Source organism: Myxocyprinus asiaticus, chromosome 24, assembly GCF_019703515.2.
Source record: "Myxocyprinus asiaticus isolate MX2 ecotype Aquarium Trade chromosome 24, UBuf_Myxa_2, whole genome shotgun sequence".
Lineage (NCBI taxonomy): Eukaryota > Metazoa > Chordata > Actinopteri > Cypriniformes > Catostomidae > Myxocyprinus > Myxocyprinus asiaticus.
The window spans coordinates 27,359,473-27,380,203 of NC_059367.1; the positions used below are offsets into that span (position 1 = coordinate 27,359,473).

The window sequence follows — 20,731 nt, forward strand, 5'->3', positions numbered from 1 at the left end:
TCACGTCAAGCTCTCGCACACCTATACCAGCCGGTGAGCGCATTGCCATCGAGCTTTACAAATGGTCATGACACATCATTGTTCATGTGAATAAGCTGTTTCCATCAATTTAATGCGCATTTGAACTAATGCGAAACTCTAGAAAACCACTCCCTCCTAGTGCATTAAATTGTATGCAAATATTTTGAGTTTATTTGCATATCAAGTGTTTCCATTCAGGATTTCTTATGCGCAATTTCAAAACTGAACGGCCCATCTTGCAAGCAGGGACAGGACACATAATTGTTGGCATTGGTTTTTGGATCTCAAAGGCATAAATGCTTTGGATAGACAGAATGTTCTGTAATAAGATACTGCATCTGGCTAATTTCACAGAGATTTAAAATGTTGAAAAAAATAAAAGGGAACATATGGTAGTTGCACCATGGCTCCAGAGTGCAAGTTTTGGCGTAGCATCTAGTGTATGAATCTTTCTCTCTATGCTTGCATTGAGGCACAAGCACTATAAAGACTTAAAAGGCATATCCACCTATGTAAAATTCAAAGACAGCCCATAAATGGTCATCAAACCTGAAAAAATATGGGCAGATACTCCAAGTATTAGAGCTCAAGTATTGTACTTTTAAACAAAGATGTAATCTTTTGTCCAGACCAGAAACAAAAGCAAAACAAAACAAAAAAAGCTAAAAAGCTGAACAAACACCACGGAACCAATGAGATATTTTTGGGCATGCATGCAGTAATTATTAGAAGAACAGGTTGATGTATGGCCAAAAATTATGTGGGAGAAAGAGTGATCCATCATGTGGAGGATAAAAGCAAAGATATTGCCCCCAATTAGCTTGCAAATAATAAGTTCCAACACAACACATTTTTATAAAAGTTGCATTAAAAATTTGGGAAAAAGGTGACATTTTTTATAGCTTCGTCCCAATATATTTGTAAACAAATGGCTGTTCCTCTTAACTTCCTTGTTAGATCCTACTTTCCTGGTTCTCCTATGCCTTCACCCACCCTGAAATCCTTATTCACTCCCTAGTGATACAACGTGAATTGCACATGGAGCCTCAGTCAGCAATTTGATGACGCAAACACTTTCTCCAACTGGCAGGACTTGCAGAGACACCTGTCTCACCACCCATATGTTTTCATCCTGCCATGGCTGAGAGAAAGGGAAAGGGAGAGGACTAGAAAGCGAGAAAGAAAATCCTGAAAGAAAATTCTTTTGAAAAAATATGGCAAATCGTGTTAAATGTGTAAATGTGAAAGTTCTGTTATCTCCTTTACATTCAAGTGTACACTTGAACAGTGTTAGAAAGGCGCTCGTACTACGGGAACCAAGCTGAACATGAGTTTGACGTGTTGCCAGAGAATGTATGCTCAGTTGATCTGGTGGACCCAAGGGGGCAAGCGTCCTGGCAGTGCTTCAGGGAGATGGAATTCAGGTTTCACACACAGGCTTAGGCTTATGTCCCGAGGAAAGAGTTGAGGGGGATTTTTACACAGCTCGAGCGTTAAAAATAATAAAAATATGAAACTACTTCCTCATTCTATAGATTGCATAAGTAACAGACCAAGGGGCATATTCATAAAGCAAACTGCCGGAATGTTGATCATTATAGGTTAGCAGTTTCTCTGTGTGATAAGGCAGCAGTATCAACAGTGATATAAAAGATCTGGCAGCAGCCTCCATGCATGTCAAAGGGTATTTTTTTGGCTGTTCCAGTTGAAGTGATCAAGTTGCCATGGTTCACTGCATGACACATCTTTACATCTTACCATAAGTTACTCATTGTCATGCATCTCTTAACTAGTGGACCAGCAAGCTTGTTTGTTGTAGATCTATATCTTTACAGAACATTCTTGAATTCTGGTGTTATGTAGTAATAGGTCAAAGCAGACCTCTAAATTAGGTAAACTCTAGCCAAGGGCACCAGCACAATTTTGCAAGACTGCCTGGTCTAAATCACTCTTTAAAAGCCATTAGAGTTCAATCAATAATACAGTCTCCTTTCAAAACTTTTAATCCCTAATTAACAGCAAACGGAGATAGAATTAGACAACAGATCCAGTCAACGGCAGAGGCAGTAAACTAGGCCTGTCACGATTATTAAATAATCATCTGATCACAGTAATTTGATCAATCTGCGGTTATTTGTGATAACTGTGATTATTGTGCACTTCAAATTTCAATCACATTTTACTGTCCGAAAAACAGAATTTTCAGCAAATATATAAATGGCATGAACGGCGCATTTGTGTGTCTCGTTCAATTGAACTGCAACCGTCTCACTAAGCCACACCGCAGACCACACTCAGAGCAGCTCCTGAAGAGTGTGTGAAGATTACCCGTTCTGAAGCACTGTAATGCACGCGGCATCTGCGGAGGTTTGCGCCAAACTCCAGAAAAATATAAACTAGGAATTTGATATATAGTGAAAGCAAAGCGCTCCGGTTTCACTTTAATTTAATGATTGTGTAATAGCCAATGTTCTTAGACATTGCAGGTTCATACATGCAGTGTTAACGACGCTGTGTTAGTGACACAGAGGAGGAGATGCCTGTTACTAATGAAGAAAAAGATTTTCAAATACACACAGAATCTAAAAAAGGTCATCCTTCATGTGAAATAAGGGCTTGTGGGTTTAATGGTAGAGCCTTAAAATCAGGGCCTGAAATTCATTTCTGAAAATTTTACAACAAACTCACCTAAACCTCATGGGGGGCTAATTTTCTCAATTCCTGTATAGGTCAGATGAAACCAGGGTCAGAAATCAACTTTTTCATTAAGGGGCAATATTTGATTTCCAGGGGAATTTTTTAACTTTACAAGGGCATTATGTTTTTTATTCTAACCTGCCATCCTTTTATGCTATCATTTAAACAATTTAATTTTAAAAATTGAATGTTTCAATAATTACATAATTGCACTATCTATACATTGCATTTGTGCACTGTTACTGAAACAAAACATTTTTTTTTAATTTTTTTATTTCCAAATATTTTGGCTATTACATTAACATAGCCTACAAAACTAATGCACCGGCATAGATAAGACAGCATTTCTCCAGATTTGGAATGAGGAGCTTAAAAAAATAAATAAAAAAAAATAAAAAAATAAAAACTTTACTTCATGCCAATTGAATAAAACAATGCAAAAATAAACATTTCAAAATGAAAATTAGTCATGTGGTTCATGTACAATTATTATCGTATTATTTAATAATGTTTTATTTCACATCAATGCATTTATTCTGATATTATTTTTGTTAATATTATTAGGCTATTAACTGCATTGTCGCATTTGGTTACATTATATTTTGGGTTCTCTCAGACCTGATTAACTTAAATACAGTATATAACATCCATCCCTCCAGCACTTTTGGCTTCTAGCTGGTGAGAAGGCTTTTCGTGAGATGCATAAGTGAGATGTTCCAATGGGCAGGGAAGTAGGATATAGCAGAGGAAGTGACAATGTTACTCACTAGGACAGTATATTTTGAATAAATGGTCCAAATGGTCACGTAATTTAGCGTGTGAGCACAACACTAAATTGGTGCGGAGTAGGGCTGAAATGATTAGTCAATGTTATCGACAATGAAAAATTGTCAACAAAAATCTTTGTTGTCGAATAGTCGTTTGATCTCATTTACTCAACATGAGATCATTTGAAACGCTAATGATGACGCGGGAGAGCAGCACTTCAGCTCGTGCTTGATTGAGGAAGAAAGCACACTCCAGACACATTCCAAACTCTCCAAACAGATTAAGGTGATGTAGGTTGCAGAGTATGAGGGAATTATAATACAAAAATGCTAAATAAGTAAATATAGAAGCAGTGCTGTCATGACGTGAAATAAAGCGGAGCCGTGTTCCGCTGAAGCAAAACTTGCCTGTCAGAGCGTCCAAAAAGGAAACACTCCGGTGTTATATCTTTAATGCATCCTTTATTAAAGTTCAAATAATAAGGAACCGGGTTGTATAAATAAGCACAAACTCCAAAACTGGCATTTCTCTATGCGGTCAGAGCTGCTTATATGAGTTGCGTGGAAAACAGCGCGAGAGAGTTTCAAAGTTCTCCCGGCTGATACACTGTCTCACGCGGAGACGCTCATCCCTCGTGCACGCTTGCTACAGCTAAATTATAACGTGGTGGATCACAACGTAGTGAATCATAATATATGTGCCATGGTGTGTATCTTATTGTAAAAACAATCCGCAGCTCTGTTTAGAAGAGTTTGTTGTTTGTTAAAGATGGATTGAAATCAAGTAAAGAGTGAGAGAGTGTAGTCTTAGACCATTATACAATGCAAAAAGAAAAAAAATGTTTTCCAATATAAATATCTAAAACTCCTTATGTACGTTTACTTTAGGAGCTATACTGCAGAAGATAAAAATGTTATCGGAGAATGTTGAATATAATGTTTAATATTTAAATATGTAAAAATATGTAAAAATCCTTAAAACAAGATGCATTTAACTGAGAAGCAACATAGAAGATATTTAGACTTGCTATAAGAGAATGTATCTTGAATATAAGTATATTTTGACTTTACTGCACTGGCAGATGAATAAACAAGTGTAAAAACACACTTAAACACAAAATACACTTGTAGGCCTATTCAAGATACATTCTCTGAAAGCACGTCTAAATATCTTCTATGTTACTTTTTAGGTAAATTTTTCGTCTTTCGGATTTTTAGATAATTTTTAAATGGAAAACAAGACAAAAACACTCAATAACAATAGGATTTTTTGCAGTCATTTTTAAAAATGAATTAAACAAAAACCCAAGTATCTTTTCCCTTTAATTCAGTAAATGTCATTTAGATTGTCCTCTTTATTGTTAGTAAGCATGTTTAATACAACCTTTTAAGTCAAGGCACAAGCTGAATAGTCGGTTAACAGCTAATGATTAATCATTGCAAAAATCGCCCAAATAGTCGAATAATCGTTCTAATAATCATTAGAGTAGTCGATTAGTTGCAGCCCTAGTGCGGAGCGTGAGAAGCGGAGTGTCCGTCGGTGCGCATTTATGGTGCAAACATCTACCACTGACTCTGCAACATCTGCACAACGGACTGCATGAAACAAATAAAGTTCAGCGAAAATTCCAATGAAGATCACGATGTGTGTGTTTGGAACCATAGTAGATGTTATTAATAAAACAAAAGAAACTCTTTGCGGGGGCATTTTCTGCCCCCATATTTTACATTTAGTTAATTTTCAACCCTAGATGGAACACTGGAAAGATGGAGATGAGATGTAACAAGTGTTTGTCTCTCTTCACCATGCAGCTGGTACACAAAGCATTTTTGCTATTTCTGCCTTTCTTGTCAAATTATGACTTATGATTGAGCACCGAGATACAAAAAGCGTCAAAACTACAGATCGCTCCAACTTCACGCATTAACGTTAACAGCTTTGTTGATTATAAAATAAAGCAATATTTTTATCGTGTTGCTCGCTAACAGAGACACAGTATAACACCATTTGCATGTTGAAATAACAGGTTTAGAAAAATGTATACATCTGTAACATCTTAAGATCATTAACTATGTGACAAAGCACTCCCTCACTGCGTGGCGCCGGCAGCTGCACGAGAGAGAAAGGGAGAGATAGAGTGGATAAACTCGCGTATTTTCTGGAATTACAGTTTGATATAAAAAGTTTATTGATTTGGTCATCTGTATTTACTGGTTTAATAATTCACAGCTGCACTGTAAAGTGAATAAAAGTGTGCGGGAATTTTTCCGCACTATGAACGTGGAACTTGCGGAAATTATTACAATTGTGTGCAATATCCACAATCCCGTGCTGAATTTCAGGCCCTGAAAATAATGTGTGAAATTGAACTTAGGACAGAAGTATTTTATTACTGCATAAATTTAGTCATCGTGACAGCCCTACAGTAAACCATATGGGAGAAACCTCTCCCCAGAAACACACATTGCCTAGGGAACAGGGAAAACTTATTTTACTGGTTCACTAAGCATGCCATTAAGAGTGAAAAACACCACATCAGCACTGGCAGATGAACACTGCATAAGGTCTGCTTCCAGATAAGCAGCCTTTAGCCAATTCTGCAAAATAAAAACCAAGTCCAGTATTGTCAAAAATGCTTAAAATGCAGAGTCTGGCAGGAGGAACTTGACAGGCCATGAAAGGGGGATAAAGCAGCCAGGATTGCACATAAACTTTGAGAGGAAATATTTTTAAGAAGTCGGCCTACCACTAAAATGGTGCAGCCAACATAGCTAATCTCAGCAACACTTTAATTTAACAAGATAAAGTATTCGATTCCACTTAGTTCCAAAGCCAACAAAACAAGAAAACTGCTGCTGCTGTCAATAGCAAAAATTAAAGCAAATGTTCTGCTATGTAAAATATACATACACTCACTGAGCACTTTATTAGGAACACTATGGTCCTAATAAATTGCCCCAATTGGTCTTCTGCTGTTGTAGCCCATCCGCCTCACGTTTCGATGTGTTGTGCATTCTGAGATGCTATTCTGCTCACTACAACTCTACAGAGTGGTTATCCGAGTTAACGTATCCTTTCTGTCAGCTCAAACCAGTCTGGCCATTCTCCGTTGACCTCTCACATCAGCAAGACATTTTCGTCTGCAGTACTGCCACTCACTGAATGTTTCTGGTATCATTCTGTAACCACTCTAGAGACTGTTGTGTGTGAAAATCACAGGAGACCAGCAGTTACAGAAATACTCAAACCAACCCATCTGGCACCAACAACCATGCCACGGTCGAAATTATTAGCCGCTTTTCCACTATCGGGCGAGTGCAAACCAGGGCTATCAACTGGCCAGCCGGAGTCAATAGCCTTGGACCTCGAGACCAAAATCAATCTGCGTTCCCACCATCACGCATGTAGCCCTGCAGCGTTGCCCTAAAACCTGCCCTTCATATGCCACCCTGGTGCCAACGTCACACACCTCGCCCATTTCACAAGCAAAAGGGAAGCTCAAGCTGAGGTATCATGTTATCTAGTTATCTAGAATATCGAGTTAATATCATATGTAAACATTAGCTAGCTAGCAAGATAAGTTAGTGCTGACAGCTCACCGACTGTTACTGCCATGCTGTCCCAAGTGGTCTCTCCACTAACAGCGGGACAATGTCCCAGCACACTGGCCATGATCTTTGGGCACCGCTTTGACCATTATGTTTTAACAGATTTGTACTGTGCCCGCAACTTTATAATTTTTCCTGAACCTGTAGCGTTGTGCGCTGGATACATAACCTGCAAGTTCAGCGATCTTGGTGCTGAAACCTCTGACCTGACTCGACGAAACTCCACCTTTGACACTGACCCTGCCTCAATCCCCAGTTGGCCTTGTTTAACCCAAGGGTTTTTGCCGACCCAAAGGCCACTGGCCCTGAGGAAGCCCCGAGCCAGCACGATGGAGCCCCGGAAGTGACAGTGGGAACGCAACTGGCTCTGGCCCGCACTAGCACTAGGGATGTGCATGAGTAGTTGAATACTCGAGTAAATGTTCTGCAATAATTATTCGAAAAGTTAAAAATACTACTCAATTTCGCAAAGTTTTGCTTTGCTGGCCATATATACAGTGAGATGCATGTTAAATCCTGAACACACAAATTAAAACTGGCAGTTATAACAGAATGCACTGGGTGGTGCTGTTGAGTCTGGACACAAGTTGATCACATTTGATGAGCAAACCATTCTGTCAGAAAGTTTAAATGGACACCAAAATGCGGGTTTTTGCGAGACTGTGGCTTATTGCAAGAAAGCTGGGTCCCTGTTTAAATGTACTGTTTAAGCAGTGTACACTTTACTTCCGTATATATGCAGCTTGTCAGAAAGCAGCGTCCCCGTAGCAACGTAATCCCCGTGACGCTTCTGTAAACAACAAACATGGCATCCAAGAAAGACTTTGCTAGCTGAAGTAAGGGACATTCTATCATTTAAACTGGTATATAAATGAGTATAGTTTACTGAGCATGTGGATATGCTTGTTTTTCTCAACAAAAACATGACATGAGATACAATATAAACATAACTATTATATGTCAAGTGTTTATATTCGTCCTGTACGTTAATTGTGTCAGTCTACTTTATTAGCGGCTTCTTTTTCTTCAATTTGAGTGAGCTTAATGCTTTCATTCTATATTTTTTTATTTCAAGCACTGCTTGTTTAAATGTTTTCAACACTGCGTTCCCAATTATTAGGCAAATTGTATTCCTCAGGATTAATTTTATTGTTGAACAAACACAATGCTCTCAGTCAATCCAAAATGTTATTGAACCTCAAACCTGAATGTTTAACAAAGAAAAAGTGAGTTTTGTCTTTCTCAGGGGAATATATAAGTGTGCACAATTATTAGGCAACTAAATTACAAAAGAATTTCCCCTAACTCAATTGTTTATTCTCAATTCTTAGAGTAGGTGCAACAAATAAGTAACACAAAATGACAATTAAATAACATTTTTGGCCTTTCAAAAATATTCAGTGACCAATATAGCCACCCTTCATTTCAATAACAGCCATGAACCTTCCATCCATGGAGTCTGTCAGTTTCTTGATTTGTTCCCGATCAACTTTTGCTGAAGCAGCAACCACAGCCTCCCAAATGCTGTTCAAAGAGGTGTATTGTCTTCCCTCACTGTAAATCTCACGTTTGAGAAGGGCCCGCAAGTTCTCAGTAGGATTTAAGTCAGGTGAGGAAGGGGGCCAAGTCATTATTTGGGCATCTTTGAGGCCCTTACTGGCTAGACAAGCAGTGGAGTACTTGGATACATGTGATGGAGCATTGTCCTGCATAAAGATCATGGCCTTCTTGAATGCTGAGGACTGTACCACTGCTTGAAGAAAGTAATTTGCAGAAACTGGCAGTAGATTTGAGAGTTGAGTTTCAGTCCATCTTCAACTCGAAAAGGTCCAACTACCTCATCCTTAATGATAGCAGTCCAGACCAGTACCCCTCCTCCACCTTGCTGGCACCTGACTCAAAGTGGTGCCCTGTGTCCATTAGTGATCCAGCCATAGGCCCATCCATCTGGTCCATCAAGAGTCACTCTCATTTCATCTGTCCATAAAACCTTTGAAAAATCTGTATTCAGGTATTTCTTTGCCCAATCTTGATGCTTCAACTTGTGAATATATTCAGTGGTGGTCGTGTTTCAGCCTTCTTGACCATGGCCATGTCTCTGAGCACTTGACACCTTGTACTTCTGGACACTCCAGGTAGGTTGCAGTTCTGGAATATGGTAGCATTGGAGGATAATGGGTTCCTGGTAGCTTCATGTTTAATTCTTCTCAAGTCTTTTGCAGTTAATTTGCACCTTTTCTTCTCCATGCATTTTTTGCGCATGGGTTGACTATTCGCAACAAAACGTTTGATTGTCAGGTGGTCACGCCTCAATAATTTAGGTATTTCAAGAGTGTTGCATCCATCTGAAAGGCATTTTACAATATTTGACTTTTCAGTGTCAGTTAAATCTCTTTTTTGGCCCATTTTACCTGAGGTAATGAAGCTGCCTAATAATTATGCACACTTTGATATAAGGTGTTAGTCACTTTTGCCACACCCTCCCTATTACACAAATACATATCACCTGAAAATGATTGAATCCAAAAAGCATTCAAGTTTATATGGATTGGAGTTGGAAAATGTGCATGGAAATAATGATAAGATCAGAATACTCACTTGCCTAATAATTGGGCACACAGTGTAGAAGCTTGTTTTTTTTTGTTTTTTTAATGGTGACAACCTTTATGAATAAAAAAAATAATTTTACAATGTCTCTTTCTCATTAATTACCTTCATTCAAATAACAGAATACTCGAGTTTTTGTTTTTATAAGCTAAAATATTCGAATACCAAATTATTGATGAATGCTCATCCCTAACTTGCACACCCTCATTTGGCCCATTAGTGGAAACGCAGCTGCTGAGATCAAATTTTTTCCCCTATTCTGATGGTTGATGTGAACATTAACTGAAGCTCCTGACCCATATCAGATTGATTTTATGCATTGCACTGCTGCCACAAGAATGGCTGATAAGGTAATCGCATGAATAAGTAGGTGTGCAGGTTCCTAATAAAGTGCTCAGTGAGTGTATATTTAGATCAATTATAATAATATAGTATTTACAAACTTAACAGGATCTAGCTATAATGGCCACAGAAAAAGGGTCAGATGCTCTGGGTCACATCCTCAGTCATGAGGCTACAGCAAAGGAATTTTCTGTTAAAACACTAATGTGAAGCTCCTGATCGTGAGAGGGGAAAGCTCATAAAAAGGCCAGTGTGCATTAAGAACATAGCCCGTACCCATTCTGTGTGCTAAAACAAGCCTCCTCCCATTGCAGACATGATTAGTCGTAATCCACAATGAGTCTTGCCATTTTTATGGCAAGAAAAGAAGAGCTACATCAAAGGGGCTGCACAAACTCAAAAGGATAATTAAGAATCACTATAAAGGAACTGGCAAGGGAAATTAACCAGGCTTTGCAGATCTACCAAGCATAATCAGAGAGGATAAAAATACCACCAATGGTTCTGTTTTGCTTCGGGTATGCAGGTCAAATGCATCCTTTCTTCTTTCCAAAGTAACTCCCCATTGAAGCTGGCCAAGAAACAAGAAATACACAGCCAAATTCCACATTTCCTGAATCACAGGCTTCAGCCACAAACTGCAGTCCCAACATTCCCAAAACCTTCAACTAATATACTAATACACAAAGCATAAGCAGATATAATTTTGACTCTTCCTTACTGACAAAAGCTTAAACAGCAGAGGTGATGTCTTGTGTAAGAAACAGGAAAACTGCTAAAACCAGATGATTCTTTATTTCGGTGTGCTATAAAACACATAAGACTATGAAATCAATCCCCTTTTAACAGCTAATCCTGAGGAGAGCAATAGCCACAAAAACAATAAGTGCAAAGCAATAATGCCTCATAAAAATAACTCATTAGGGCTGCAACTAACAATTATTTTGATAATTAATCTAACGATTATTAGAACGATTATTTGACTGTTCAGCGATTACTGCAACAATTAATCATTAGCTCTTAACCGATTATTCAGCTTGTGCCCCGACTTAAAAAGGTTGTATTAATCGTGCATACTAACAATAAAGAGGACAAAATCATCTTTTAAAAATACCTCTAAATGACATTTACTGAATTAAAGGGGAAAAAAATACTTTTTATTAAGTTTAATTCAGTAAAGAAATTCACTGCAAAAAAGTCTAAATATCTTATATGCTGCTTCTCAGGTGAATGCATTTTTTTTTTTTTTTTTAAAAGGATTTTTATATATTTTAAAATATTTGTACTTTTAATATTATATTCAACATTCTCAGATAATTTTTTTCTTCTGCAGTATAGCTGCTAAATTTTAGATATTTATATTGAAAAAAAAAGCCAAAACAAAAATGTATTTTGTTGCAGTGTATAATGGGGTGAAGACTACCCTCTCTCACCTTTCTGTTCACTTCAAAACATCTTTAACTCACAAAAAAAAAAAAAAAAAATTCTCTCTTATTAATATTGTCAAGTATTGTCAATTTTCTTCATGATATGAAATGCACAGTGACATATATTCTGTATTATGATTCAATATGTCGCGAGCCACCACGTTATAATCTAGCTGCATTAAGTGTGCACACTCAAGAGATGAGCATCCCCGCAACAGTGTGCCTCAGCCGGGTGCAGTTTCAATCTCTCCCCCTTAGATCGGGACATTCGCGCAACTCATAGAAGAGGAGCTGACCACACAGAGAAATGCCATTTTCAGAGTTTGTAGTTATTTACATGATCTGCTTCTGAATTATTTGAACTTAAATAAAGCTATAACGCATTAAATATAACTGCATTAAAGATGTAACGCCAGAGCTCTGGCTCCACAATGAGAGTGCTTCTGTTTTTACTTATTTTGTATTTTTGCATTATAATTCCCTCATACTTTGCGATCTACATCACCTGAAGCTGTGAAAGTTTAGAGTGCATCTGGACTGTGAGCTGTGTAATTCTTCCTCTCCTCAGTCAGGCGCGAGTGGCAGTGCTGTTCTCACGCATCATCATTACAGTTTGATGTGATCTCATGTTACGTTTAATGAGATCAAATGACTATTCGACAACGAAAATGTTTTGTCGACAATTTGTTATTGTCGCCGTTGTCGATATTGTCGATTAATCGTTTCAACCCTACTACTCATGCAAACGGCTTAACTGGTTTAGCTCTGTCTGTTCTGACAAGCCTAGTAGGGTGATTCAGAGTGGTTAGGAGGGACATTATCCTTAAAGTGATACTATAATGCACCTTACAGGAGTGGCGAGCAAAAAGCTCTTTTAAATTGAAAAGAGTTTGGGGAAATCCACAATGAAGACACTTTCATTTGAACATCTTGATGAGAAAATACAGTTTCTAAGTAATGTTAGCTATTCATTTTTACTTTCAATTTCAGAAAAGACATATGATCAGCTTAAACCCACGCAAGACGTCTCCAAATATCCTTTCTTTAGCTACTGCCTAAACATCATTGAGCAACAATCAGGTATTTTTCTTTCGGATGATATGCTTATTCCTGTAAACTTGATGACGGATTTTCCATACAAGCCTTAATTTGTAAATGATACCAGCATTTAGTCATTCAACATTCTCTTATATGCAAAGCGAATTAGAAATAAATAATACAAAAAAAAGGAATATCTCCAACAAAGCCAACAATAATAAACAACGCATTGGCGAATTTCAAGAGTAAACCATAGTAGTACAGAAGCTAAATGTGAAAAAAAAACAAAAAACAAGAATGAGAGTAAGGGAAAGGTTTTTCTTGTTGTTGCTAATAGAAAGTGCCAATTAAAATAACTCATGAATCATATATGATTTAAGTTCCATCAGCTAAGGTTAACTTAAAACAGGGGCGATTTTAGGAATTCAATCTTATGGGGGCTCAGCCTGCCGTTGACACTAAGATGTGCACATTAACAAATATTAAGGATTCAATACAAGTTAAGCATTTTTGGTGTAATGTTGATTAACACAAAAACTAATTTTTTTAAAATCTGGGTTAGTGAAGCACTTCCAATAGAGGTGAATTGGCCACTCAGTAAACATTAAAATATTAACGGTTTTCAAAAGTATAGCCACAAGACGTAAACAATATGCATGTTATCATGATTTTAGTGTGATAAAATTGCTTACTAACCTTTTCCGTGTAAAGTTATATCCAACTTTACAACTTCGTTAACATTAACGCCACAAACCCTAAAACTCTGCCTCCTTTTGTTCAGTCAGTTTTTTTCTGATTAACAATTTTTATTGATTCACATAAATGTACCTCATAGAACAAAACATATATACATAGAATCAAACTTAACCCCAACTATTACTCCTCCCCCTCCCAATCCCACCCTAACCCCAGCAACATAACAGTGGTCTTAAATGACATAGACACACATGCACACAATAAATAAACAAATAAAAAAACACAACAACAATAATCACACATCCACAAATGACAAATACCCGCCCCATTTCTCCACGAACACTTTATACCTCCCCGTTCCTCTGAATGTAACTTCCTCAAAGGCCCATCTCTGAGCACCACTCCTGAAAAGAGGGTGCTCCAGCCAACTTCCAGCCCCTCAAAATGATCTGCCTGGCGATCATGACACTGGTTAAGACCCAATTCTTTATGTGTCTACTTACAATGTCAATGACCGCCCCATCACCCAAGATACAGAGTCTGGGGCAGAATAATACCTGAATACCTAACACCTCACATATCAGGCTCTGCACCTTTAACCAAAACTTTTGAATTTCAACACACCCCCAAAAGACATGGGTTAAATCTCCATACTCTGATTGGCATCTCCAGCAGGTGGGTGTGTCTTTAAGACCAAGCCTATACAATTTAGAGGGGGTCCAATAGAACCGATGTAAAATCTTGAATTGTATAAGGTGCACCCTTGCATCTCTGTCTTTTAAAATCCTACCCCATTCTCCCTCCTCCAATTCCAGGTCTAAATCCCTCTCCCATAATCTTTTGAGAGTGGTTGAGACTCCGTCCCCCAGACTCTGAATTAATAAGGAGTAATACACTGATGCCTCATGGCCTTTTCCAAAAGCAGAAATCACCTCTCCCAGAGTATCTGCCGCTCTAGGGGGGTGTATGCTATTCCCAAAAAAAGTACAGAGCAAGTGTCATAGCTGAAGATACCTAAAAACTAAGATCTGGGGATCCCAAAATATTGAACCAAATTTTCAAAGGGTCTCATCACACCACTCTCATAAAGATCACCGAGTGTATTAACCCCCCTCGCAATCCACTCAGACCAACAAAAAGGGGACTTATTAATGCATAGTTTAGGGTTTAGCCATAGGCTTGAGGCAACATTTAGATCTTTTGTTCAGTCAGTTAACAGATCCTGCTGATCCTTGCCTGTTCACTAAAAAGAGGTGTATTCGTTTGTGGGTCAAACCAATGATATGCTCCTTCACAGGCCACACACATTTGCTACTGCACACTCATTTGCACACTCAAGCTAAATTCAGTCTTTACAGGCTAGAAAAGCAACCAAAGCAGTCTGACGCTCCAAACTAGTGCAGTGCCGCCAGTGTTTAAACTGTTTAAGATAGCTTAAAATTAGTTATGGGAATCATTAGGAATTTAACTATTCCGGTTCCTCTTAACGATTCTGGTTCCAGTAATGATTCCAGAAGTACACTTAGTACTTTTGAGGAAGAATTATTTGAAAATGAGAAACGCAATTCTTATTGGATTTACTCTCCTCTGCAGTCTGTTGCCAAATTATGAGATAGACTGTGTTCTGTTGTCTAATGTTTTAATTCAAGCTGGTAAGACTTCAACAGTTCTTATTTAATTTCAAGTTGGACATTCATAACTTGCACATCAGTGTAAGATTTACACTATACCGGAAGCGCTGTCTGTTTCGCACTGGAGATTCAACAGAGCCGGCTCATAAGAATCATATGTTTGTGTGTTTTACACTTTTGACCCAGTAGAGGGCAGTGCTACTGCAGAAATGCACTACTGGAAACACTGTCAGAGAATTTCAGTCTGGTGTTCCAGCCGCATCGGCAGAAAATTCACGCAGGGGAACCGTTAATGGAACCGAAAGTCACAAAGATCATCCGATTCTTGTATTTTGCAAGAAATGGAACCAGTTTCCAACCCTACTTAAAATAGTCTGATACTATATAATATAATATACCGGTACTAACGAAATATCGCGATACCAAAAATTGAAAAATGGTACAATATCTTGTTGCCAATTTAGGTACCATAGCAACATTTTATGGGATGTGACATTTTATCCATCCAAGGATTTTTTTGCAAAAAAAGATTTTGAGCATCAAAATAAAGATGATGGAAACACCATAATCGACATAATATTTTTCCGTTTAACTATAGCACATAAACTCTATGTCGATACTTCAGATGTCGCGAAAAACTGGTTTGGAAACACATTTTGTCGAGAAAATTGGCATTAACGCAAAAATGTAGTGTCACATGACAGAATTTACCCCAATCGTTAGCCTGTGTTTATCATGACAACAAGGTAGAGGATCCTTGAAAGCCAATTTATTATACGTGATTATGGATTGATCCGTTCAATGCAAACATGACACTTCCAGGAGTGCCAACACAAATATCTCTTATCAAGACATGCACATTGACAAGTGCACGGAGAACAAATGAATGGCCACTGTTTGCGATTAATTTCATCGTGGTGGCCATCTGTTTATTTATTAAAGTTGCTTTTCCACACCATTCAAAATGATAGACAGTAGTCACAGAATTAGCCCACAATACAAAAAACATATTTCTGTGCACAAAAACATATACACAATACTAGGAGAAAAGCTTCAGTTTGCTTTTTTGGAAAACTAACATATAGCCCAATTCTATAAAATTGTTGTTTATATTTTTGAAAAAATGCTGGCAAAATTCCCTGTATTAAATAAAATAAATTACCAAATGAAAAATGCATTAAATAATTGTAAAAAAAAATTACCAAACGAAAAAAAATGTATATTGTTAGACATATATATGCCTTTTCTTTACACAAACTTAAATTAGCCATACCCTGTTCTGTAGACGAATAAAGTCGGCTGAATGACATTTTCTACACTTCAAGACTATAAACTATCAGAACTATTTGTCCAATGCAGAGTTCACTTTCAGAAAACGAGCTTTTGTACCTTTTAAAACTTCTAAATATTTTAAATCTAACCCTCTTTACCTCGGATCGCATTTGCTGAGCTTCTTCAGAAAATGTAAATTGCATTGACCCTAAAATTAATTTTAGATGACAATCAAGTTCAGTTGGTCGTTAAAAATTTCTGGACAAATAGGCGGGACATAATGCAGTTGTTATGGCGATGCTTTAGATTAGATGATTGTTCAAAATAGCCTATTGAATATCAGGAATGTATCATATGTAAACCCTGATATTACACCGCATCAATTTTTCTTTAATAGCTGAGCACACAGCATATACACATCGATGGATGTCCTTATACTAACACCGAAAATGTCTCCACTACTTGGTGCAAGTTGCCAGCTTGAACAGGGCCATGACGATTCGCTTACGGGTCGGAACCGGTGGCAACCTACGATAGGTGCAACATCAGTACCAGTATTACAATCCTATCAGAAGGGCAACCGCTCCCTTTTGATTGCAATTCCTCATCTTCTGATTGTTTTTATTTGTGAAATTAAAATGACAGTAAGCTGTCTAATTTCAATGAATTGTCTCAATACTCTCCCCATTTTACCAAAACTTCGGAGGAAACAAATTAGGGACATCTGGGAGGCAAATTAGCGATACACACATTTCTGAATGGAAACGGCCTAAGGGCAGATTTCTTTTGCGCTAAACCAAAACTTACGCGACAAAGTGCTTTTTTTTTAGGAATGACGTCATCACGCACACCATTTTTATCTATAAAAGGCCATTTGAATGGAAACAGGCAGAAGACGGCACATTTCGCAAAAAAATATTTTACACATTTTCACTTTGTCGATAACAAAATAGCGTGAAAAGCGGATGGAAACTTGGCTAATGACAATTTTACAATTAATCAAATTCAAATCTCGATATGGCCAAGTGAGATCACTGAACAGGGGGGATGTCATTTTATTAAAGAATACACAGTCTGCACGTGCTGTGCGCTTCAGAATGAACGAGAGGTGCTGCTGTGCTCTCTGTTATACTTCACACACGCATGATGCTCAATGCAGTGTTTAATGTTTGAGCAGTTGTAAACATTTACATTAATTCCTTCTCCAGTGAGATTTCAGCTTGCGAGTATTTCAGCAATTCATTTGAAATGCACAGCTTATTAAAATCTACCCTCAAAAACACAGGAAGAACTCAAAGGTCAGTCAAAATTAAAGTTCCGCCAAAATAAAATCTGTTTAACTGGATGTGTGAAATTAAAGAAAATGTGACAGAAAAATATTACTACAAAACAGAAAAAAATATATAAAGTAACAGCAATAGCCTAATAGCAATAGCAATAAATGGTTTTATTATTACAATTATTATATTATTAATCGCATAATTTTTTGTAGTTAATCGCGATTAATAGCAGTTTTTGAAAATGCTGAAATTTTACACCATGTATACTTCTTTTTCTGTCAAAATGCATTTATTTCCATCAAAACAAAATGTAAAAATCTAATGCTTTATTAAAAATGTTCAAACAGACCCTTCCACAGTATAATAATAGCGATGCACTAAAACTGCAATTCAAGTAACATTAAATGTTTCCCAAACTGGGAGTTTGACTAATTAAAATAACTAGTCTCCCCATAGGTTACATATTCATTGCAATGGGCATTAAATCTTTTAAACTGTCATCCTCCACAATATTAATCTGTCAGTAGACTGTGGCTATCCGCTTTGTTACAGCAATCATGAAGCTGTGTCAATGATTCCCTTCAGGGCGTCAGCGGCGCTTTGAAATCCACGTGAAGAGTGCTTGCAGACAAAAATGTCTCATTCTGCATTTTCGTGATAGTTAAGACTTGACATGCTTCTGTGATAATTAAAATGCTTGATTTCTATCACAAGTCCCATCTGAGCTTGTTTTGTACACCAAATAGCATTAAGAGGTCCTTTCTTCACCTTTTTATCACAGAAGCGATGTTGTGTGTGTGTGTGTGTGTGTGTGTGTGTGTGCAGAGATTCTTTTATTTACTGAGATAACGAGGGAGTGTAACAGCCGCGTTATGCTATTTTATGCTAAGCTTGTAGACTCACCTTGGTATAATGGCTCTGGTGTGTGTGTGTGTTTGTGGTGTGTGTCAGTGGAATGACTTCGGGTGGACAAATGACAAAGGTTCCGCCCTGCCCAACATGTTTTTATGTTGTATAAACAGTAAATGCGTTAATCGTGATTAAGAATAACTTACTTTTTAAATACGCTTTTTAAATAATCACATGCGTTAATGCGTTAATTCTGACAGCTCTAATTTTGATATATTTTGATATTTTACTTTTCTTAAATAAAAGAGATAATGCAACAAATCAGGACAAATCTAGGACAGGATTCGTTATTTTCACACTGAAATTTCATGAGATGCAACTGGCTATCAAACACATATTGAGCTACACATATCACAATCCACACATTATATACACATCAGCTACACCTAAGTTACACATACGTTACACATATGTATTTTCTCAGGCACATACACCGATCAGCCACAACATTTAAAACCAGCTGCCTAATATTGTGTAGGTCCCCCTCGTGCTGCTAAAACAGCACCAACCCGCATCTCAGAGTAGCATTCTGAGATTCTAATCTTCTCACCACAATTGTACAGAGCAGTTCTCTGATTTACCATAGACTTTTTCAGTTTGAACCAGTCTGGCCATTCTCTGTTGACCTCTCTCATCAACAAGACGTTTCCATCCACAGAACTGCTGCTCACTGGATGTTTTTTTGTTTTTGGCACCATTCTGAGTAAGTTCTAGAGACTGTTGTGTGTGAAAATCCCAGGCGATCAGCAGCCCGTATACTCAAACCAGCCCGTCTGGCACCAACAATCATCCATGTGATTATCTAAACACCCAATCATGTCGTGCATAAAATCATGCAGATATGGGTCAGAAGCTTCAGTTAATGTTCACATCAACCATCAGAATGAAGAAAAAAGCGTGGCATGATTGTTGGTGCCAGATGGGCTGGTTTGAGTATTTCTGTAACTGCTGATCTCCTGGGATTTTCACACACAACAGTCTTTTCTCAGAAAGGTACCAAAAACAAAAAACATCCAGTGAGCAGCAGTTCTGTGGATGGAAATGCCTTGTTGATAAGAGAGGTCAGTGGAGAATGGCCAGACTAATTTGAACTGACAAAGACTATGGTAACTCAGATAACCGCTCTGTACAATTGTGATGAGAAGAATAGTATCTCAGAATGCTATTCTGAGGTGCGGGTTGGCGCTGTTTTGGTGGCACGATGGGGACCTACACAATATTAGGCAGGTGGTTTTAATGTTGTGGCTGATTGGTGCATTGAGTCTAAATAGATGAACAACTTACACAATTTCAGTAGTACACCCAAATGACAATAGTTCATGTGTTACACTTGCTATAGTTTACTTCAGTGTTGTTTCTACGTCAGCTAGACGTCAATCACTGAAACATCAGTGCCACCTTGAGTAAGAAATAACAAGTATAACATGTATGTGTACACGCATATGGGATACTGATAATTCACCATTGTTGATAATTCATTGTTGCATAGAATGTCAATGTGATATAGTATTTATTTGTATGAATATAGCACTAATTTCTCTTGTAATAAACAAAGAAATAGATATCATGTGATAGTTAAATTAAATATATACAAAATAATCATAAAAAATAGAATTAATGGAAGTGCAAAATGAAACTACATTCGGGTCTCTAAAGACCCTATAGCCTACACTTTTGGTACTTAAACCACTATATTAAAAACAACTGTTGCAAATTTTACTTTTTTTCTTTTTTTTTTTTTTTTTTACTTTTTTAGTGTGTTACACTATTTATAAGAGATAGATTGAGGAATACTAAAGAGGTTTGGGCACAACTCCAAAAAAATTAGGAGGTACAGGGTGTGCAATGAGGTCCAGGGTCTCTAAAGACCCAAGGTAAGTGTTTAAGGGTTAACATAAAACCCAGATAAATTCAAATGGAAAACACATCATTTGTAAGTCCTTTTTTTGTGCAATTTAATCAGTAATCTGAGGCTATTTATTTGTTGCCCAAGTATTGATTAAGTACTGATACTGAGGTACCAGGGCTGGTATTGTACCAAAGCCAAAGTTTTGGTATCGAAGCAAACCTAATGTGGAAGGTCACATTCTTTATGCTATGTGGAAGATAACAAAAATGAAAATAACCTGGACATATTTTCTTTAACACCTAGTCAACTGTAACTATTATTTTTTAAATACATTAATATTGGCACTTACAACCAAGCTGCCAAACCAACTGCAACCAACATTTACAACCTTGCCAAGGACACCAGTAACACCTAAATTGGCACACTGGCTGTGTTTAAAATCTAAGTTGTGATCAAGGATTTTTGGCATTATAGGTGCAATTCATGACGCCCAAAAAGGTGTCAAGATATGCAAAGCACTAGGGTTTGAGACAGCCAATGCACTTAAACTTTCATTTTCACGTTCAATTATTAAATACTACAACTA

At 37.5% G+C, this 20,731-nt stretch overlaps 1 protein-coding gene across 1 annotated transcript in view; it reads right to left on the bottom strand.

The window, feature by feature from the left end:
* LOC127415319 (zinc finger and BTB domain-containing protein 34-like) overlaps nucleotides 1-20,731 on the bottom strand; it is a 33,003-nt gene that overhangs the window by 11,698 nt on the left and 574 nt on the right. The window lies entirely within an intron of this gene.